Source organism: Lemur catta, chromosome 1 (genome assembly GCF_020740605.2).
Source record: "Lemur catta isolate mLemCat1 chromosome 1, mLemCat1.pri, whole genome shotgun sequence".
Taxonomy (NCBI): domain Eukaryota; kingdom Metazoa; phylum Chordata; class Mammalia; order Primates; family Lemuridae; genus Lemur; species Lemur catta.
In genome coordinates, this window is record NC_059128.1 from 123101218 (window position 1) to 123125307 (window position 24090).

General features: G+C 46.4%; 1 protein-coding gene across 10 annotated transcripts in view; it reads right to left on the bottom strand.

Annotated features, from left to right (window-relative positions):
* SVIL (supervillin) overlaps positions 1–24090 on the bottom strand; it is a 137772-nt gene that overhangs the window by 94317 nt on the left and 19365 nt on the right. Inside the window, exon 1 of one of the 10 annotated variants that reach the window (XM_045532828.1) lies at positions 172–238. The exons of the other annotated variants lie outside the window; for them this stretch is intronic. The gene's annotated coding sequence lies outside the window, so the exon portion shown is untranslated. Of the gene's footprint in view, positions 1–171; positions 239–24090 lie in introns of those variants that run through there. 10 annotated transcript variants of the gene reach the window in all.

The window sequence follows — 24090 nt, forward strand, 5'->3', positions numbered from 1 at the left end:
GAGGAAGGAAATAGGACCTCTTAAAACCCCCGAGGCTTAGACTTAGGCTGAGCACAGAGGTCCTGGCTGAGAATGAGCCGGGCGCGGACCCTCGGCACAACGGCAGCCACTCACGTCCCCAGCAGACGCATGTCCTTGGCTATAGATGGAGGAATGGACTTAGACACTCACCAGAATCCCGGGTAACTCGCAATACGGCACTTCTCGAACTCGACACCACGGGCCACGGTCACGCAGAGGGACCCAGATCAGCTCTGCCCACCTGCCGATGCCAGGTTCACCTGCTAACTCCTTTTACACATGTTCTTCTTGCTCAGAGCTTCTCTGTTACCACTCAAACTTTTCCTGCTCAAAAGCTGTACTATCTCCAAGCTAAACAACTATAAAAACTCGGGGGACAGAACCTGGACACACTTCCAGGTGTGCTTTTTGCACAGTGCTTGGCTCAGAACAAGAGAACTGTGAATGCTGGTGGAATGAACGAATCCAGCAAGCTGGCAAGCAGTGCCGTCCCCTAATGTCCTGCCCATGCTCAGCCACCTCTACATCTTACACAGGTGGCGTAAAGGAAAAGTGTGACTTTGAGACTCCTACTACCAAATAAAGTCTTCTTGCCTTTCCTAGAATGTGAAACGATGACGTGGAAACGTAAATGTCTGTGTGCACGGAGAACCAGGTGTGCTGGGACATTGTGTAAACACGGGAAGATGATTCTCGCAATCCAACGGCTCACAACGTCGCTATGAGTAAGAAGCATCATCTCCCAATTGCCAAGGTCAAAGACATGGTGTTAGATGACAAAGGACCGTGGAGTTCCACTCTCAGAGACCGTGCGGGGCAGTTCGCAGCTGTTGCTCAGATGACAGGGAGACTATTTGCAGAGCCCATCCTCTGTCAGTTGTTCTGGCTGACAGCACTCAAGGACCCCGGCCACAGGAGTGACAACTGGCCTTTGGAGTCATCCTCCTACGGGAGAAAATGAGAACAAAGCCAACGAAAAGGAAAGTAGCTGAGCACCCCGACTGGCGACAGTCATTTTCTGCCACAGCCGGGGGGGGGGTGAAGTAAAGATAAGGCTGACACCAGTGACCTTTACTGACTCATGGCCGGGGGACAGTTGCGATGCTGGGTGCTCTGGGGCGTTAACTCGCAGTCCTCTCAGAGCCTGCTGGGGGGACCCTGTGACTATCCCCGTTTGCAGATAAGAAAACTGACAGGGCACGACCCAAGATAAATACTCAAGCCTAGATTGGCTACTTAAAATGTATCTCTAAAGGCAAAACAGCCATTTCCCGGCCAGCCAAAATCAAGTCAAAGAGGAAGATACGAAGGTGAGGTCAGGATGAAATGAGAGAATGTGGGCGAAGGCACTTTGAACACTGGAGCACGTTGTTCACTCCATGGAAGGAACTGACAGACACATCCTGAACAGAGATTGGGCTGAGGTCCCTATGATGCCATGTGTGTCCCTTGTGGTCATCGAGCGTCCACTAAAGCACACCCAGTCCACAGGAAAATGAGCTGGAACTGAAGTGGGCAATACAGAGCGGTGTGAAATGACAGCTCAGCTGTCTGAATACACACTGCTGTGAGGTGCCCACACAGCCCTAAAATCGAGACGTGCCATGGAAATGATTTTAGTGAAATCTACCATGAGCTACGAAAGACGATGGCCAGGCTGAAATGCCAAAGTGAATGATATATTTTTACAGCCTAAGTAAAGGAGTATTTTGTGTGCCAGAAACAGCCATACATGGTATTCTCGTTTTCTTTGGTGGATTTTATTTATGTGTGCAGACCCCTAATCTGAGGCAGAACTGCCTGACATGAGGTAATCCCCCAGTGGAAAGCCCACTGAGCTCTTTCATTGCCCTGTTATCACATGCTGGCTGTCCAGACATTCCAGATTGCTCATTTCAGTCTAAGTCTCCTCCTGTGTGCACTGTGAAATGCTCTGTGAATTCTGGTTAGCAGTAATATCTTGGACAAGCCTGCAAATAAAACTTTGAGTTACATCATGACATAAGGTAATTTAAAACAGGCCACGTGTGCAGAGATGAAAAGGCAGAAGTACTTTCAATAAGAAATATTACAACTCACAGCTTTTTTTTAAATCAGATGCACTGAAAGAAAACCATACCAGCCTTTCTATACAAAGATTTTTTTAAAGAAAAGGTGTATTACAATCCCCTAAAAGACTTATTAATGTCTTTAAAATAAATGTTCAAATGAATAATGCTAATATTTGTAGTAAAAATTATCTCTGATCATTTTCACTTCTGGCTGCTTCTGAATCTACAGCTAATGATTCTTGGGGAGAAAAATCAAGGCGTGTCAGAGGAAGAGAGGATGGTGGACCAAGGTCAGAAAAAGGAGCTGGTCAGTTCTACATTTAAAATGACACTCAAATAAACACATAGTGGGATATTATTCACCCTTAAAAGGCAAGGAAATTCTGACACACACTATGACATAGATGAACCTTGAGGACATCACGCTAAGTGACATAAGCCAGTCACCAAAGGACAAATACTGTATAATCCCACTTATGTGGGGCTCCTACAATCATCAAATTCAAAGACAGAAAGTAGAATAGTGGTTGTCTGGGGCTGGGTGAGAGTTTCAGTTCGGAATGAAGAGAAAGTTCTGGAGATGGAAGGTGCCCAGGGCTGCACGACAACGTGAATGCATTCAGTGCCGCCGCCCTGGTTAAGTGGTGAATTCTGCGTTGTGTGTGTTTTAGCAAACGAGGAGCTCACCCAAAACGCAGGCAGCAGGCATGTGCCGAGCACTGGGGAATGGCACCGGACCAAATACCGACGCCGAGGGCACGTGGCCTGTGAGTCAGACAGATGCCAAAAAAAAAAAAAAATTCTGACTTGTTCGAAGCACCAGCCCAGCAAAGGGTTCGTAAACAAGATTCAATGAACAGACACAAACCTCAGTGTTCACTGCGTCGTGTCTGCAGCTGTGTCCCGGGCATCGCGAGGTGCAACCCATGTACCTTCAGGACTACAGGGCCCAAGCCTCCCCTCTCACCGAGAAGAAACTGGCAGCAGGGAAGGGTGACACTGGTACTGTCATCCGCGGAGGGCAGAAGTGGCTCCTGCCAGCGCCGGTCACCCCGGGCTTGCTGTCTGATTGTTTTCCATGGACAGAACGCAAGGAAACACTGAGTCGTCAGATGGGAGAACTTTTTATGAGTCTGAACGTCCAGATGGCAGACAAGTGAACGTATAAAATGACTGGTGACACCTGATAGATCCGAGCTGCTCTAGAGCTGTACTTGAACGATTTGAAGGACAGAGCACTGAAAAAAGTAATTTCCGGGTCTCCCTGTCCTCAGACGGGGATCTTACTGAAATGGCAACAATGGCAACCTCAGCAGTAATCATCACTATGAAAAGCCAAGGCCACTGCCATGCCCCGTGTCACCCACGTTTCCCACACAAGACCTAACCCAGGCTCAGAACAGGCTTCCAGGACACATGCTGATTGACTGGGCAGAGGGGGTGTCAGCGAGATTTCACATGTTCGTGACGACTTTTCCGTGTTCAGTGAGCATCAGGAGAGCAGACTGCATGCTCGGAGCACGGCTGGCATGGGGAGGCTATGACAAAAAGCCCAAAGACATATTCTGCACTGTCAAAATGACTCAAGACATGTTTACACTAACAAGGAAGTGTAGCATCTGCTACAAGGCAAACGATTTCAAACTGGGGCGGCCCTCAGGGTCACATGGGTGCTTGTTAAAAGTGAAGGTCCCCCTACTGGAGGTAATTATGATAGGCTCCAAAGCTCGAAAACCACTGGCACGAGCCATTCATGGCATCAAGTCCTGGAAGAAGCAGGAAGATAGAGTTAGGTGGGATGAGCATGATGAAGGAAGGCTTCCTGGAGGAGGTGACCAGAGAGCTTGGTTGTGGAGGAAGGGATGGCAGCAGGTGAATGGAGAGCAGAGGGCTGACACGCCAGGAAGAAGAGGTGCCACTGCACGGGGGTGGAAAGGGGACGATGCCTAAAGGAGGCTTGAGCTTAGAAGACCTGACCATTCCGAGTGAAGGTGGGAGGGGAGGCCTGGACCGCCTTGAGGAAACATCAGAGCCACCGCTGAAGCCCCAGTAGAGACAGGAATTGCAGACGCTTGTCACACCCAGACACCAAGGTGACATACATGGTGCTGCGTGGTCTTTAGGTAGCGAGTAAACACTTCGTCAGGAACGTGGGTGTCCTAATCAACACGTGCCTCGTGTGCCTCTCACCATTTCAACTGCTAACTGGGACTCTGGACAGTGAAAGGAAAACGCGTGTAACAGCCAACTTCATATATGTGTGTGTGTGCGCATATATATATATACACACATTACACAGAAACTCATTATCGGGACCCCTCCGTGGGCCACAACCTGGCCCCCTGGCAGCAACAGCACTAGCTGGGCCTTGTGCCCATCACCAGACACGACCCTCCAACCACCACGTCTCTGCCGTTTGAAGCTAGTGGAATGCAGCGATGGCCCAGGACGTAAGTTACAGGGGACTTCAGTGCTGGCAGCGAGAAGTGAATCGCAGGCTGGTGTTCTCCCTCATCTGCACATCCGTCCCCCCAGATGTTCAGCCAGCATGTGACAAACGTCAGAGATCCTCCTGCACATGTCTGGCCACACGTGCCACCCCTGCGGTGCATGGTCAGTCACCTCCGGAACCCTCCATTCCTCGGGCACAGCATTCGCCGAGCGGCTACCAGAGGTCGTCCCAGGTATAAGGCGAGACCGAGCCCGAGCCGAGCCGAAACAGTCATTGTAGGATTGCTGTGAGGGTTTACTTCCTAGAAGAGAGAACATCGGGCATTTCCTTCCTCTTCTGAATTTCAAAACAGCCGTCTACACGAGAGGAAGCATTTTAACTGAGGCAGTGTATGTAAAAGAAGTCTCTAAACTGTGGTATGTTGATAAATGTAAATTATCATGTAATTTTTTTACATTCATACTCATTTGGGGTGAAATGTTTATTACTGCTCCATTGTAGCTGTTCACTTACTGTAGTAATTAAGGAATTAAACATCACCGATTGTAACAGTATAATCCTTGAGTCTGTGATTAAGTAATTTTCGCCCCCTTAAAAAGGCAAAACATTTTTTTAACCAAAAAAGTGATTAGCCCTAAAAAATCCAATAATCTTTTATCAATAAAGCTATATACATATGTTTAAAATCAAATTGGAAAACCTAATTGCTCACCTGCTAGAATTCTAACTTACTCAAGATAAGTAAGATGTAAAAATTTCAAGCGAGTCTCGGCAATTTCAATGCCATAGCTTCTAATTCCCAGACTCCAAGTTTATGGTCTACCAAGAAGCCCCCGCCACCTCCCAGGAGCTTTGTAACGCCTGAGGAAAACATGCCACTACCGAGACCTCTGTTCCTTCTGGTACTGGACACATTTCATCTTTTTGCCTTTAAAATTTGAAGTTCAAGAATTTCTCTTCTGGCCCAATGAGCTTTGTGTCACATTTCAGGGGTCTTCTAAAGTCCTAGTGGACTTAGCAGCAGGCTAAGGAGTCCCCCTTGGGTGCAGACCAAGGTTCGTGTACTGAGAAAGTGTAATTCAGAGTCATAGCCCACGCCCTGGGGGAGCCAGTCAGCTATGAAGACAACAGAGATATCTGAAAACGAAAACAAACAACAGTGTTTCTCCAACAGGAGAGGACAAGTGAATTTACCTTTCCCTGAACAAGAAGAAGCTGATGTAAGCCATGAAATGAAGGTAACAGGGACACCAGCAAAACAGTGCCAGCCGCACCTCGATGTTGTCGCCCATACGCTTAGTGTGACTCCAGCAGTAGGAGCTGTCCCTGTTCTCAGGAAACAGCCGGGGAGCTTTGCTACTACAAGACTTCTGGAGGGAGAGGCCACTTTAAGCAGTTGGCGTCACAACAGCCGCGGTTCTCGCCTTTCTTCCAGAGGGCTGGCCAGCGCCTCCGCTCAGTGCACGGAAAGCCAAGCCACTTCGACAAGAGACCCGGACTCGAATGCTCATGCGTGTGGCCGCCTGCCGTGTCACTAGGACAGGCTCCTGCGTGCCTTCATCTGCCGTGAGGGCAGCGTTGGTTCATGAGCCATAACCGACTGTATTTCAAGACTATATTTCAGTATAGAAAAGTGTCATCTTTCCCAATTTCTAGCTACTGCATCAAGCTTTGGATAAAACTCCAAAGAGAAAAGACGGATTCAGCCTCAGTTTCCATCAGGTAGACGGTTCCCTTGGATGCTCAGCTGCGGCTATTTACCTGCAACATTGAACTTTACTGAAGAGAACAGAAAAGGGAGTGGGGAGAGTCGGTGATGCAGTTGGAAAAGAAAATGTCCGATGAGGAGGTAATTCAAGAGCTCATTCAGTCGAACCCTACACTCTACACAGGCGCGGGAAGTGACTCACCCACGGTCCCTTGGCCGTAGAACATGGGGGTCCCCTGGCTCCTAGGACCCTGTTGTTGCCACTGCACCACCTGGTGACACTTCCTCCCTCCCACACACATGAACTCACTGTTCAAAAGACTTTATTATACAACATGAACAAGATTCTAAGAGTCTGCAGAACATCTTGGATTAGAAGGAAAACAGCAAACATTTTGTGAAAGCCCAAACTTGGCAGAATAAGTCCTGCTGCGGGGCTGGACAGTGCCAGCTACACAGCACGTAAAGCCCTAGGAAAATGAGCTATACCATTCTGTCCTTCGGGAAGTCACCTCCCCCTGCAAACCTCCTGTTTTCCAGCCATGCCATAAAGCCTGCCTGCCAGAGAGTGCATGCTCTCTCATCGCAGAGCACTATAATTAACTGGGCAGTACTAGGCCATGTCTCCAGGGCTCGCGCCCTCTAGCTTCGTGCAGGACTCAAGCTCACTGCCACGCTCTGCCAGCCAGTCCCCAGACGCCAGCCTCCACAGCCTGCCTAATAAGGTAATCTGCAAGTTGACTGGCTGGCTCATAGGTCACCCCCTGCAAACTCTGCTAACTCTGGGCTTGCAAAGGGACAGCCTACCTTTTGGCAGAGGAAGGGTTACCCTTTGCCAAAAACTCTTAAAAAGCTGCACTGTGAGTCCATTTACATAATAATAGAAACTTGTCCCTGCTGCCACCAGATGCCAGCCACAGGGTTCAGCTTGCTGAGCTGAAGAAAGCCTGGGCTGGAGCTTGCTAGGTTGTTCACGGAAAGTTCTTTTCCTCTTTGCCTAAGCCCACCCTCTTCCCTGGCCTCACCAGAGAACTCGCATAAAGTCCCTCTTTGGAGGAACTTATTTAGCATCTATTGGAGTCTCTGAGGCTCCTTGACTTCAAAAATAGCAACCTACCAGCTGCAAATAGATTGCATGTCCTAGATGCTTAAAAAGGAGTCACTAGGTCAGGTGCGACAAACAATCCTCAGCATTCCACAAAATAGGTCCATGCCGGTGCAGAGTGAACCTCTGTATTTTCAACTAGGGAGGCCGAGTTGTTGATCCAACCCTGCTTGAAGAAGAACATTGATTATTTTTAATTCTATTAAGGTCTAGACTCAGAGACTCTTCCCTGTCTTTGGCCGCCGTACTATACTTGTATACAAATAAGGAGAAGAACGGATCGTGGTGATTAATTGCAGCACATTCATCATTGCACAAATTTTCTTCAGCTTTTAGCCGCAGGCCCCTTTGTCATTCAGAAGGCATCCCACCCCTGCTTCACCAGGATTCCACAGGTCCCAGCGAGTTGGGAACACCACCAGCATTTCAAGTTTCAACAGTGGGCTGGCAGCGCGGAGCCAGGCAGAACAGGAAGGGGCAGAGACGTGAACTTGCAACACCCCAGGGGCAGCGCTCCCCAAACCATGAGCTCAGAGGCCCAGGCGAAGCCAAATACTGGAAGGCCCACACGGTGCTGGTGGCAGGCAGAGAGGAGCCCGACACGCCGTCCTTTCACACTTCCTCTGTGCTCGTGTCCCATGCCGTTCCTCAGAGACCCAACAACTAACAAATACCACCCATCCTTTGCTTCTCTGGGGAATGGACTTGGGGTGTGTAAATCACAAGTTATGAAAAGCGGATGCCTGTTATGTGCTAGTGTGTTGGGATGTAAATAGCAGATCAATTTTTAGTTTTCACTACTCGAAGGTTTACCTGTTCAGAACAGCCCCCAGGGGCTCCTCTCCTAGCCGTGACTGGAAATTCCTGTGTACATATTTCTGGTAAAGGAAATGGGCGAGGGTGTGGGACGCTCACACCAAAAGCTTGTCCTTCGGCTCTGCGGAAAGCAACCTCGGAAAACAGCTTTAAAAAGTAACATCAAACACCCATACCCTCCTAACTGCCTTCGCCCTTACAACCTCAACACTGGAGGAATCTGTTTGCCCCTCTTTTGTCTCCTCTAACTTAGGCGAAGTAGGAGAGGAACCAAGGTGGCTAACAGGTGTGGCCAGCATCTAGAGGCCTGGAGAGGCGCTCTAGGCGCCTCCAACTTTAGGGGGTGCACAAGCCCCCTGCAGCATTGAGCCACTGAACTGGTTGGCTTTTGTGTTTACTTTAATCACAGTAGCTCATTTCCTACGTTTCAGATCGAGTTAGCCAGCACTGAGCATCCCATTTCTGCTTCCTTTTCTAGCTGCCAGAGTTTGTGGCTGTTTGTCTCTTAATTCGCATTTCGACTTGCAGCCTAGGTGAGGAAAAGGAAAGAGAACCACGTCACTACTGGCTGCCAACGCCTGCCAGCAGGCTCTGTCACCCAAGACTCCTTGAAGAGGAGGTTCGGTGTTTGCAGAGTGACCTGGGTCAGCCTCACTCTTCCTCTATGGCCGAACCTCAGGCCCTCAGGAACTGCAAACTGAAGACAGTAATAAAAGAATAAATTAAGCTCCCAAATAATGGGCAATGTCTACTGAATGAATATTAAATTTATTCTAATAAATATAATGTTGTAAAAGAAAATTCCTCCCTCCCAGTCCCTGTGACTCTCTCCTTAATAATAAAAATATTACAGACCTGCCCTCCCACGGGCATTCCCACATGAAGCAAGGCTGCCCAACAGGTTTCTAGCACAAAGGAACTATTCATACACTTGACTGCATTAAGCCGGCACCTGACACTCGGTCTCGAAGGTATATATTTAGTCACCATCTGTGTAGCAGAACTAGATCCACTGATTTCCCCCGACATTAAAACTGTGCCAACTACATAGACAGAATGACGGATTTTTATCAGCTCTTTTCCTATTCTGAAGAGTGTTTGTTTACTTAACACGCACTTCACACCCTTCGGCTATTAGATCACATATGCCATTCGATTAGGCGGCAGAGAGTGATCTGAAAATGATGAAAGACTAAATCGTCGTTTGCTACCTATGGATATAACACTTTATTTTTAAGCACATTATCAGGCTATTTTTGTGGATATTATTTTTAACCTGGACACGTGCTTACCCTGGGTTGAGCTTAAAATATGCTCATAGAGCTTTAAACCTCATCCTTCAGGATTGATTTAACTTAGTCAGTTATCCACAGCTAAGAATGTCAGCTAAAGAACTACTGTTTCTTTTTAAAAGAATGCATTAAAAACTTGATTCCTTCACTGCACTATGTCGCCCCTTGGCGGCAAGAAAGAACTGATGCACTTTCCAAGGTCAATTTTACAAACTCGGCTCTTAATAGAAACCCTGAAGCAAGGATATTTTTGTTTAGAGCAGTCTGAATATCTCCGAGATATGTAAGAAATTAAATGTTAGCAAATGGTTTCATTCATTCACTCAAAGAAATATTTATCCAGCACCCCAGAGGCCAAGCCCTATTCGGGGCTAAGGATTCAGCGAGACAAACTCCCTGTCCACGTGGACTTCTGTTCTAGTAATAAACAAATAACATGAAGGTATACAACCTCCAACATGCTCACTGGCCTTTTATTTTAATGCATGTGAACTGAAATGTATTTTAGGTGCCTGAAACATCAAATACTCTGGAAATGCCAGTGATTTTGCCTTGTCAGTTTCTCCCTTTAACTCTCATTATTCTCACCTTTCCCCCCCACTCCCCCCACCTCCCTGCAGGTCCCAAGCTTCCCCCTCTGCCACCGTAAGTATCTTTGAATAAGACATCCCCGGGCCCTGGAACCCAAACCTTCAGAATCCAAATTAAAAGGCTTTATTATCAGCTTCATAAAAGGGCTTTTGCTATTTTCAATTGTTGCCGTATTATAAGCTAAAATACTGACAGTAATAAAAGTGAGCCAGTCTCATAAAAAAGTAATAGATCTATATATAAAAACTGATTCAATAATGTACCATAATAAAAATTTTGTATATAAATGTTACAACTGTGTGAACATTTTATTCAGAATCTCACCTTGGACAAAGTGATAATCATATCCCACAAGCTTCAGAACACGGATTCTCCTCCTAAACACCCTCCGTCGTCTTTCTGTCTATTGTTTCATACTGGCAATATCGGGACTAACGGTGCCCCCAGCTATGTGCGTGCTGACAGTGCGTTTGGGTACCCTGTAGGATATACCAGGTGGCAGGCAGGACTCAGGCCCACGTGAATCACCGGCCTTGGCTCCATGCTGAGCAGGGGTCTCAGCACGCGTGGGGAAGCGCGAGGGCCCTGGGTGACCGCTGCTAACGACTGTCCTGGGCTCCAGAGGGAGAAGGGCGAGCACCAGCCTGGCATTCGCCACGCCCGGTGCTTTCTCCTGGCCCCAGACTCTGCTCCAGTGCTCACCGCAGGTGAAGGGGTTGCTCTGAAACAACGCTGCTGTGTTTAAGTGTTTACGTGCAATGTACGCATACTCTATTCCCACCATATTTCACGTCTCCAAACAAGAAAACAAAGCCATTTGGAGATTCCACAAGACACGGAGCAAGACAGTCTCCTAGGAGCATAAAATTTCACAAAAGCTGAATACAGGGAGGTTTCTCATTCTCTTTTTAAAATTATTCCTGAACTGCCCTGGTGCGGTTCACGGTTTCTTACTGAGATTCTCCCAGGTGATGGTGAGGTCCCAGTAACAGATGTTTCAGTGTCAAGGTGTCCACAGTTACTTACATGGTCTCTGATAGTTATGCAGGAAGGTCAGAGGTGGGAGGGGGCATTTTTCCAGACCTAATATTTGATCCAAATTAACAGTAAGCCTAAACAACCAATGTTAAAATATACAAAGTAAGCTTTGTTAGGTAAAATCTCCTCTTGGGGGGGAAAAAAGCCTAGCTGATTTTCAAGCAAAATCTGTGTGACCACTCATTATAAGTCTGAACAAAATTCAAATAATTTATCTATTTCCTTCATGGTGGCCTTGATTAAAGTTCGTTCTACTGGCTCATGTTCTATCTCATTCTTTAGTGCTAAAAAAAGGGGTGGTGGAAATAGGGCTAATTTCAACTCAGTTTCTAAATTTAAAGAAAAAGAAACTGCAAAGTTCTAATTTATGGATTTGTTGAACTGAAGTTTTAAACAAAAGAAAGACCTTGGATATTCAAGGTCATATTGAAAGCTATCAAATACGGTGATATGCGTTTCAATAGCACCACAAAGCCTGTGGCCCTAACCTGTGTGCTATGCTTAACAGTGTTTGGATAGCAGGCATGTAGACATTCGTATAGTTGGAGGGCACTTGTGAAAAAAAAATACAGGTTCTGTAATTTTATGGGAAAACTGTATTACAATGTGATATTTTATGAAAATTGTATGCTATGACGAAAGTACAAACAAGGCACAGATGCCCCACAGTCCCCTGCCGCTCTGAAAGCAGCCGACAGTGGGAAGGACACAGGCTGGCACCCCTGAACTTCCTCAGATATTTCCGTTGGGAACCCAGTGGTATTTCTCATGCCCCACCTGAGCACAAGGAAGGTTCCAGGCCAAGGAAAACCCATGTATGAGGGACCTGACTCAGGTCCTTAGAAACCAGGTTGTCTTCACCAAAACCTGACGGAGTGGTTATCAAAACCCGAACATGCCCAGTGCCTGCCACTGCTGCCGTCCCTGCCTCCTGTACCATACACAGAAGTTCTTGGTGCTTGGGCTGGTGATTTATCTCCTACCCAAACCTTCTGAGGAAAAGATGATGAGGAAAAGATGATACACTATAGAACCTCCCAAATCAGCAACAAAATATTTCAGACAGTGTGCCAAAACTTAAGAAAAAGTCAATAAATCAATCCAATTAATTTTCAAAAAGACAATAATGTTGTTAAATGGATTGACTCTAAACCCTTGTCCTTGGAGATTTAAAAAAAAAAAAAAAGCCCTTTTATCCTTAATTTACACCCAATTCTAAAAAGCTTGGCAAAACTATGGAAACAGTAAAAAGATCAGTGTTTGCCTGGGGGTGGGAGGGGCGGGAGCGAGGGATGAGCACTGAGGGTTTTCGGGCGGTGAAAGCACTTTGCAGGACACTGCAGGCTGAGCATCCCTAACCCGAAAATCCGAAATCCGGGATGCTCCAAAATCCAAAACTTTTTGAGCACTGACATGAGATAGTGACACCTTTGGTTTCTGATGGTTCAATGTACATAAGTTTTGTTTCAAGCCCAAAATTATTAAAAATATTGCATATAATTACCTTCAGGCTATGTGTATGAGGTATGTATGAAACATAAATGAATTTCATGCTTAGGCTGGGTCCCATCCCTAAGATATCTCATTATGTATATGCAAATATTTCAAAATCCAAAAAAAATCCAAAACCTAAACACTTCTGGTCCCAAGCATTTCGGATAAGGGATATTCCATCTGTATAATGATAGATACATGATATACATTTATCCAAATCCACAGAATGTCCAACACCAGGTGACCCCTTGCATAAACGCCATGGACTCGGGGTGACACGTGTCAATGCAGGCTCATCAGCTGTAATGACTGCCCCTCTGGTGGGGCTGTGGGTAATGGGGGAGGCTGTGCACGTGTGGGGGCAGGGGTACGTGGGAAATCTCTACACCTGCTGCTCAATTCTGAACCTAAAATTGTGCTAAAATATAAAATTTTTAAAACACAGCCCCCTGGGCTGTACAGTTCCCAGCCCCTGCTGCATTTCCTGCTCTGAAAAGCTCTGGGAAGACAAAGGGAATGGGGAAGGGGTGCTGCTCCAGGGATGGAGGACTCTGTCCCACCTCCTTAGTTAGGCCTCCGCCCACCTCCCATCTGCTAAACCAGGAACCCAAAGTCCACGCTCAGTGGCCCCTTTCGTGGAATTCGGGGTTCTCATGACGGGGCTCCAGCAGTCCTCCACTGTGTTCTGGGGAGCTTGCTGGGACTGGAACAGAGCCCCGCCGGGCACCCCTGGAGACTCCGGCTCCGCTGCGGTAGGCATGGCTGGGGTGGGGGGGCAGGGGGTGCACCTACCCTCAGAGGCCGGCTGGCCTCAGTGCAGAGAGGCTGCCTGGATCCCAGGCCCGCGTCCAGGGAGGAAGACGCACCCTGACAGCACAAATGCTGTTATTTCCAAAGAAGAGTGACACAGGAACATACGGCACTAGCAGCAAAGCAGGCGAAGCCCATTCACTTCACTAACCAGTTTCTTGATGGAGAAAGACCTAATTATGTAAAAATTGAACAAAATAGCTTTTGGACAGGCAAATCATAACAACTCATCTTTTAAGGAAAAAATACACACAGCCCAGGGGGGAAGTCTCTGGGGTCAGTGCTTCTCCTCTCTTCCAGCCCAGGGAGCTGTCCCCGCTGTCCCTGCACTTAGCCTTCCAGTGCCTGGCAGTTCTGTGTTCACCACCCTTCACCTGCACGCCCCTCCCCAGGGGACCAGGGTGCCAGGCTGCCAGGCTGCCAGTCATGGGGAGCTGCAGAAGTGGCTCGTTCCACAGGCACTGCCTCTTTTCCTGGACACCAGACTGGGGTTTGTGTACCTTGGGAGTGGCAGCTGCCCTGCCTGCCCTGGGCCATGTAGCCTTCATTGCTCCCAGGACAGCTTGCTGTTTCCGTAGGACATGCTCAGGGACCCGCCCGACACTTCCTCTTCCTCAGTGTTACCCAAAATGTCTTATGGTCATGCATGATGAGGCCAGCCCACATTTGAGCAGGTGGCACATCTGAGAATACAGGATGTGCCCCACGCCCCTTCTCATTATGGGGGTTCCTTCCTCAGTGAGAGCTCGGTGGGGCCAAGCAGGCTCTGTAGCTGTGCACCGCTGCAATGTGTCTTTTTAAAATTCCTTTTCCTCTGGACACCGTGATTGGGAAGAGACCTGCAGTAGGCCACCGGCAACAGAGCAGTTCTGGGGTTTGGAAAATGTCGGGGCAGGAATATCGGGGTGCAGCTCCATCCCCTCCTGCACCTCCCTTTTCTTAGCTCCTCACGTATGGAAACCAGGTTCTCACCCACTGCCAAGTACAGCATTCTTCACGTGGTGGGCATGAATTAATAACACTAGTGTTTTCCATTTATACGGTATTTAACTGCACGCAAAATGCATTCAGTATCGCCTTTAATCTTCACTCCACAAAAACGGACACTGTTTTAGAGCTGACAAAGTGCTCTCTGTAGTCAAGGCAGCTTTGTGTGATCCTGCTGTCACCCAGGTGAGTATCACTGTCTGCATTTCGTAGATGAGGAACTGACCTCTGGAGAGGTTCAAACAACAAGGCTAGTGATAAAAAAAATTGACCACAAGGTCTGAAAGAGGTGTGCGGCCACATTCAGGCAGCATCATTCCCAACAGCTGCACAGGGAAGCAACCCATGTCTGTGGACGGACGAAGGGATGAACAAAATTCGGCATAATCCTACAATGGAATATTATTCAGCCTTAAAAAAGGAAGGAAATTCAGATACATGTTACAACATGGATCGTGCTAAGTTTAATCAGCCAGTCACAAAAAGACAAATACTGTGCGATTCCACATACATGAGAAGCCCAGAGTAGCTGAAATTTTAAAGACAGAAATTGGAATGGCCGTGGCCAGGGGCCGGGGAAGGGAGTGGGGGCGTTAGTGCTTAATGGATGCAGAGTTTCAGTTTTGCAAGATGAAAAGAGTTCTGGGGATGATGGTCGCACAACAATGAAAATGTACCAATATTTAAGGCCACCGAACTGTATACTTAAAAATGATTAGGATGGTAAATTTCATGTTACGCGTATTTTACCACAATATAAGAAATTGAGGGGAAAAACCCCACGGTGCTAGTGCGAGGTGAGGAAAACAAAGACTGAACAGGGGCTCCACGTGGTGTGGGTCTGGGAGGGCGGTTTGCTGTTGAAGGTCACACAGAATCCCTGGATCCCACTGTGTCTCTGTGGGCGGGAATGGCCAGCCCAGATGGCAAAGCCCAGCAGGTAACGGCAGCTGCCCTGTCACCTCACAGCTGTCTCCAGCTTCGGTGGAGACCCGCGGATGTTAAGGATTATCCTGAATGTTCTAAAACTTAGCAGCAACCTCTGGCATGTGTGGGGAACAGAGCCGGGAAGAGCTAGCAGTGTGAATGCCTCGATTTCTTCTTAGGAATAATGTGAAAAGCCTGTCGGGTTTTATTCAAAACTGCTGTTTTCCACACTGGCTGTGGTGGCCGAGTAGATGCCGGGTGACATGGGTAAGCAGAGAAGATCCAAACAAGATTCTCCTACATTCTTCTGGTGACAGATTTGGAACTGGAGCTAAGGAACACACCAGCCCAGCCAAAGTTAAGGAAAACAATGCTATGTACAGCTGCCTCGGGGCATCTTTCTGAGCACAAAATAGCCTCTTCCCACTCCCTCTGCCTATAGTTCAGGTTTTTTTTTTTTTTAAATTGATGTGAGGGTGTGGGTAATCCTTGCAAGCCAATATGTCATTTTGTTTAGATTTAGAAATATTTGATCATGCTGATTTAGCAAAGGGAAAAAAAAGTTTTCTATAGCAAGAATATTTCATCTCTGCAATAACTAGTCTGGGCATGAAGGGATGAGATGCAGACAGGAGGGGGTCCTCCGCCTGACCACCCTCCAGCACTTAAGTTCTAAGCCTGACCTTGATCTTCAGCAAACTCACAGAACAGCTGGTTTTTTTTTGGTTTTCTTTTTTTTTTTTTTGTCTCTTGCCTGGAAAATGAAGAACAAACTCTGAATCATGAGAATGTGTGAGTTATTTTCTGTTACTTGCTCTGTCTCTTTTGTTTTGTTCAGTCTTGCCTTTTTGTTTTAAAACTTTTTCTAGTCCTCCAAGGGGAAGCAAAAATAACAAAATCAATCCCCTAAGGTCAGACAGACAAGATCTGGGTGGCTGTCAGGTGGCTCAGAATTTACAGGAAACTGAAAGACGTTCATGAAGTGGAGGTTATTATTATTAAATTATTATTATCAAATTAGAGCCCCTCTTCGGCTCAGTTTGCTTTTCTGAATGTTTGCTGTTCTCACAGAAGTGGAGGGAGGGACGAGGAAATCAGGAAAGTGCATCCCATGAACAAAACGATGGGATACACTACACCTGGCAAGAGGGGTGCTTTAATTTAGTGCTTTCGGGCTGGATGAGATTCTTACAAAGATCACTGCAGGAATTTTACTCTGAATTTTGGTCATTAGTTACATATAGCACAGACTAGAAATCAGAAAGGGGCAGTCAAATTTATTTGGGACCTTGTGGTAGAATTAAACTTAGGATCGCAAGGGGCTTTAGAAATCCTCTGTTTGCGTAATGCTCAACTGCTAGCTGCGAATTGTTAGATTCTCCTAAAAATCTTTAACCTGTCTGTGGCCCGGCCGCACCCAGACCCAAGGCAGCAGCATCTCTAGGCAGGACCCAGGCACTGGAATTTTTAAAGCTCCTGGGCGATTCAGGGTGCAGCCCAGGCTTGTTGGATCTCCACATCTGCTGGAGGAAGGCACAGGTTAGCTAAGGTGCTGTCAGTAGCAGCGTTAGCACTGTAAGAACTCACAGTTTCTTCTTTTAAATACCAGCATCATTTAAATAAAGTTTGTCACAATGTGATGCACATATTATTAGAGAATATGCAATTAAAATGTTTATTAGTCCCAGAATATGAAATATTGGGATGGGGAGAAAGGGCCCTATGTAAAAATTAAGGAGAATTATAATATAAACACACGCAAACAAATCCCAGGGAATCAGGAGAAGGAAGGAGAGACCGTTCTAACTAAAATCCCACTGTGGCATGGACATGTCCTCTCCAAGGGCCCCATGCGATGGATCACTTATCTGACCCAAACTACAGTCAACACGTATTGTTAGGAAGCTTCAGTTTATTTCTAACGCTCCGAGGGTGAGCGACTCCCTGCTGGAAACCAGGTCCAATGCAACACCCCCCCCACCCATGTCTGCAGTGCTCTCTCTTTAAAACCATTTTTCCTGGCTGCACTTCTCGGTGTCACTAATACATATTACTCATGTGCTAACTTGAAAGGTTTGCATTATATTTTGTTGTGGTTTTCATCCTCTTTATCTCAGAAACATGTTACTACAATTATACAAGTTGCTCATCCAAGGAAAACAGCTCACACCACCAGCATAAGTAAGTTCCTAGAGCAGAGGCATAAAATATTCTCCCTAGATTTTTATTTGTTCTCTTTGTTTTGCAAAATGCTACGGGCCATGTTTTAATCTAAAGCCAGTGCACACATTGGATTTACCAAACCCTGAAGCTGGAGCTAAAAGTAATTATAAAGACCAAAATGTGCTACTCTTTATCTGTGGAAAGGAGGCTGCTACAGCGTTACATACTGGGGAGAATAATGCGTTACTGCACCCAGAGTATTCCTCCGAAACTGGAAACGTGCTGAAGCTGAACCACCCGTATCCTTTTGCCCCAGCGTCCAGCCACTCCTGGCCCCAGTCTGGGGAGGGGTCTAAGCTTGGGGTACAGGCTGCAACGACTGTGGGTGAGGAGGTTCTTGCCGTGGGCCCATTTCAGGATTGCACTTGTGGCTTTCAGCTCTGATGTGGAGGCAGGTGACTGATGACATGTCACAGATGATACTTAATGCAAAGAGCAGCCTGGAGTTAAGAGCCCTCAAAGTTCAGCCCTGGGGCCTTCCAGCTACGTGACTCTCAGCCCAGTTGTCCCCTCTGATGATGACTGTAGGTTGCTGCAAGGACTGGTGGCATTCACAGCCCTGACAGGCACTGGGCTTCTGATTCCATTACCAGGGGCACTGTCCACTGCTCCGTCAGTTAACTCCTCCCTTTCCCCAGTCCTGTGTTTCCCATCACCTGCGCATTTATCCATTCGGTCATTATCCAGTGTATTAACTGTTGGGTCCTCTACTCTTCCAATCGTTTCTCATTTTATCAGTCCGTTGCTTATTGGGATCACTATAAATTCAATTTAGCCAAAATTTGATACTGTGTTTGGTTTCTATGTGATAAATTTGGTAGCATTCTTTCCAAACTCACCCTGGATTACTGGGTTTTTTTCAATCTTTTGCTTTTAACAACATATGGAGCTATTAGTAAGTCTAAGCACCTACAAAAGAAATGTTGTCCATGCCAACAAAGTTTTGATTATTTTGCAATAACTCAAAGACAAGGAGAGTAAGGAGAAACTTAACGATGGCTCACTCGTTAAGCCTCCCCGCCCCCAGCACCTGCTACATCATCTTCCAACACGCCTGCTTACCGGACTCACTAGCCTTCCCTGCTCGGGGGGCAGCCTGGATCCCCACCCCAAAGGCTCAGAGTAATTATGCTCTTCTATAAAAGGTCCGGGCAGGTGAAGTGTTCACCACCAGAATGATTTTGGAAAGAAAGAAAATGCAAATGTTTCCATTCATGAGCACAAATGCTCATGGAGTCAGGCCGTCTAAGTAAAACCTGTAAACCTATAAATTGTGTGATTTTGCAAACTGCAGTTTTCGGGTGGCTTTAAAGATGCAAATAGTCGAGTCACGGGGCGGGGGAAGACTAAATCTAATTTTAAAAAGAAAGAAGGAAGAAGCACAAAAATTATTTAAAACCTTTTCATGCCCATTATAATAACTTCTCACTATTGCTTTGGAGGTAAATAGTAAAAGCTGGTGCTGAGCAGGACAAAGTTGTAGACTTGCATGGTATTTAGTCCCAGGTGAAGAAAACTTCGTGAAGGCGCCCCACAAACTTATCCAGTACAGAATATGAAAATGCAAATAAGATCTCTCACTCTTTCTTCTTTATAAAGAAGAAAAAGGGAGGCGGGGGAGAAGTTAGTAATTTTGTTTCCTGAAAGACTAAAAATAAGAATCTTTGTATTTCCAAGAATGTGTTCTGTCCAGTATGGTGTGAAGTATAATAAATAAGATACCGTAGGTGCTAATACTCAGCTTTTAAAGAGAAAATAAAAAAGTATTCAGCAAGTAGATGCATGAAGTTCAGTTTCAAACATGGTGAAATAGCTCTGGCTCTGGACCACAAGACTCTCCCAAGGATCATGACATAATTTATGGCCCGACGGCTCATCTAATTTCTTCACCTGTAGGTTTAATGCATACGTGGTATTCATATTTAATAGAGCAGCTGGCTGCACCATGAAGAAAGTGATGACATGATACAGGAACGAGCAAAGGGAGCCTCCCTCTCAAAGAGGCCCCGATTTCTTACTTAATGGAACTATCCATCTAGGGCCGGTCAGACCACATTGTGAACAAAACAGATATTGAAAAGAACATGTAATGGGCACCTAAGGCATATGTTTTCAAATGACCTGTTATTTTTGGAATTTTATTCAATTCATATAAAAAATTAGACTGCTGATAGATGTCCCCAAGAAGCCAGGATGTGGTCTGCACGGGTGACTCTATGTAATAAGCCCACAGTACAGTCTTTTAAAATCCAATTTACACTTCTAATTTCTTGATTCATGTGATTGAATCAAGCTAAAAACTAAGAGGTTCGCGGTGGAATATTCCAGTCTCCTTCCTGATGTCTGTGATGCAGCTGCAGCGGTCCCTGCTCACCTGCAGGTCCCCTTCCCAGGCTGTGGCCACCCGGGGCACAGGACAGCCAGATATTCTGAGAGAGAGAGACCACTTTCACGTAACTTTTATTACAGTAGATTGTTGTAATTGTTCTATTTTATTAGTAGTGGCTGTTGTTAATATCTTACTGTGCCTAATTTATAAATGAAACTTTATCATAGGTAAGTATGTACAGCATGGAAAAAAACAGTGTGTGTGTGTGTGTACTATATTAGCTACCATATTAGCTTCTTCTTTGTCCTTCACAGAGCTTCTTTACGCAAGCAAACACAAGCACTGGTCCTCACATCTCCACACAAGCAGAGTGTGCAACGTAACAATGCACTTTGGAGATCTTCCCACGTGGTGCACAGACGGCGTCTCTGTGTCCTTACGGGTACGCAGTGTTCCACTGTCCACAGTTTCCAGTATTTCCTCGACCAGTCCCCACGGATAGGCATTAAGGTTTCTAATATTTTGCTATTTCAAACAAAGCTACCGTGTATACCCTTGAACTTAAGTGCATCCAAAAGAATTCTGATGGGAACTGTCAAACTGCTGCTCATCCGCGCTGGGTCACTTTACGTTCCCATTGCCAGTGGTCCCTGGCTCCCCCCCGGGCCCCCCTCCGGTGGCTGGTCAGCTGCCGGGTGTTTCCTACTCTGAGGCTTCCCAGACATTGTACATTTTTTTTGCTTAGTAAAAATGAGGTTGAACATCTTCCTGTATGTTTTAGATTCTTTCAGTTCCTTTTTCCTTTTTTGTGGCTGTCTGTTCAGATCTTTTGCCTATTTTTCTGTAATTTTATTAATTTTAAAGTATTTTTAGAAATTTCTATACTAATATATTAGCCATTTATCTGTGATATGAGTCAAAAATAGTTTTCCTAGTTTTTCTCCTTTCTCTTTTTTAGGTATCTTTTTCCCAGTGCAAAAAGTGGCTTAAATATATATACATATATACACACACACACACATATATACATACATATACATATATATGTATGATATGTATGTCTACATAGAGTTAATTTTTATCAATCTTTCTTTCATGGTTTCTGAATTCTACGTCAGGTAGAAAGGTCTGACAAATCCACAGCTATGATGATCTTCTATGTTTTCTTCTGGTACTTAATTTTCTTTTATTTTGAAAAAATTTAAACCTATATAAAGTAGAGACAATGCTATAATGAACCCCCATATATCCACCACCTAAATTCAATAGCTGTCAAGGTTTTGCTGTACTTCTTCTCTTTTTCTTCTCTTTCTTTCCACAGTTATTTTAAACAAAAGCCAAAATACTAAATCATTTTGCTACTATGTATTTCAATATGCATTTTTAAATTATGAATATTTTCTTGCATAAATGATAATGCTGTTATCATGTGTAACAAATTTAACAATACTATTTGTTATCATCTAATACTTGATCTATAGTCAATTTTCTCCAATTGCCCTAGAAATGTATCTTTCCAGTTGGTTTGTCCAAATAATGAGGTATCTGTGGTTTCATTTTTGAAACATTTAACTACTGAAATAACTGACCTATTAGAAGTCCATCCTGGTGTGTGGTACAATTTATTCACTCTTCCATATGGTTGTGCAGTTTTCATAACATTTATTGGATAGTCTATTTTTCTTCATTGATTTTAAATGATATTTTTTTCACTTGCTTATTCCCATATACATTTGGGACTACCTCTGGCTTTCTAATCTATGTCACTGTCCTGTTTGTTCACTCACCAGTAGCACATTATTTTAATTGTTGAGGCTGTGTAATGCATTTAATAACTGGTAGCTCTTATTTATTTATTTGTGTGAACTTTAGAATCTACTTGTCTAATTTTTTTAAAACAGTTGGTATTTTATTGGGAATGTGTTAGATTTAATTAACTTAGGAAGGATTCATGTATTAACAATGTTGAATTTGCCTATTCTAGAACATGATTGTTTTTCCAACGCCCCGTGCCATCTTCAGGAGAGCGTTACCCTCGTCCACACGTAGACCATAGGCAGCTCACGTTCACGCGTGCCTGGGTTGTCGCCGTGGCAAATGTGGCCTCTTCTTCCTCTGAGTTCTTGAATGGGTCCTTGGTGGAGGTGCAGCTTTCTACATGCCAGGTTCTTTCTCCTCTGCCGCAGGTGCTCAGGCCCAGCTTACCTGTGCGGTGATGACCCGGGCACACCCTGACACTGACCCGGGACCAGGTCAGGTCACGGCAGCTAATGCCTTCCCATCCTCACTCCCCTCCTGTTCACCGCCAGGGCTCGAAGAACTGGGAGTTTGGAGTAAGCAGGAGACATGAACCAGCTGCAAAAAAACAAACTCTGGGAGGTGTTTCTTTCTCTTCTGGCAAGCTTTTAAGGACACTAAACTCTGATATGCAGCAAATAATTTTCTATGTGATTAACTGCACTGCAAGACACTCATCCCCCTAGTAATTCTTTTGGTTTCCCAAGAAAGGTTATGACAGGCCCTGGACGGTTATTTTGAGTATCAGACTCTCTACCTATCCCCTGTCCCCCCTGCCCAGGGGTCCCCGTCTAACCCCAGGTATCCTCACTCATGGCCAGGGGGGCAGGGTCTCCTCTGTTGTGAGGGGGGCGTCCAGGCAGCTGAGACGGGGCTGGCAGTCATGTCACAGCACGGTCCCCTGGCTGACGACACCGCACCCAGCCTGCTTTGCTGCTGACTGTGACCAGTGAGGACTGAACAAGCTCTCTGTGTGATGCCGGAGGGATCCCAGCCTTCACTGGCTCATACCCTGCGGCTCCCTGTCAACTCGAGTCATTTGTCCCTCAGTGTCTCCTGAATTCCTGCAAATCTCTACCTTCCATCAATCCCTCCACCTGGACCATTCTTCCCTGCCCTTCTTCCTCCGGCTGCCAATCATCAGAGGTCAAGACCGACGGCCTCCTCCTCCTCCACTCCACCCTCCACACGGCCGCGAGCCTCTGTCCTGTGCCAGACTCCCAGGGTCTGCCGTCATACAAAACCCACACCGCTGCTCTTGCCATTCAAGGCTCTCCACCGCCCAGACGAGCTCCGTTCATTCTGCCTTCATTTCCCCTTCCTTCCCGCGCACCAACCTCCATCTTTTCGCGTATCAAATCCTCCCTGCTCTTTACGCCTGTGAAGTCCTCCAGGACTCCCTTAGCCTCTCGTTCCTCAGCTCCCACAACTCATGGCACACAACATCAAATTGAGATTCTCTGTGTGCGACCTCACCTAGGAGCTTCTGAGCTCCGGAGGAGGCTCCCTGGAACCAGAGCACAGCTTGCTCCTCAAGCGCCCCGGTCCACACGTGTGCGCAGAGCAGTCAGCTCCTCCTATTCGCCGCAGACGCTTCTCTGCTCTTCTCACGAGTGATCTTGACTTCCTTCTGCCTTTCTGGGTAACGGTAAGTGACACTCGGCTCCCACTCACTAGGTGCCTGTGAGGAGTGTCGCCTGCCCCTTCTCAGTCAGCTGTTCTCCCGCCTGGTGCACGGCTGCAATCCCGCCATCCGCTGGCGCTGCAACCAGCTCTTGGTTTACTTTTGTTTGGTGAGAAGTAAGTTTGTTTCCCATCTTCAGTACACTGCTCCTTCACATTTAATAAAAATGTCTAGTAACACTTGAAAGCCCCTCTTTTTAGAGGCTTGATCTGTCTTGAGCACAGGGGCTGCATGCTGGTGCAACCACAGCTCCGGCTTGTCTCCAACAGGGACCGGGGAGGGTGGCTCTGACACGTGCCAAGTGGCTTCTCTCCCCTAGCTGCTCCCAGGCCAGGATGGGATGTGCTCAGAGGCTGCTTTTGGCTCTGATGGGCATGCCGGTATGACATGATGGCTTAAACGATGCCCCTTGCTTAATATAAAAATTTCTCAACATTTTATAACATCCTGAAATATTTTGGAGAGGAACAGGGAACACACCAACACCAAAGGCAGAGAAATCTGAATTCAAGGGGTACCAAGGGAGGGTTGACTGCTGCTGGATGTGGTTAAAAGGCAGCAGGACCCCACGTAGGTAGAATCATGCAGGTGAGGGAGAGAAATATCTCAGAAGCAAAGCGACTACTTGGAGAGCTGCTCTCAGCCAGTCAGAGCCCGTGGCAAACCCTTCACGGCGAGTGGAGCCAGCTGGTTCCTGGCACTCCCCCGTCTGGGGCAGCCTGCAGGTTCAAGGTCGCACAGAGACATTGCAAGGAAAAGGGCCCA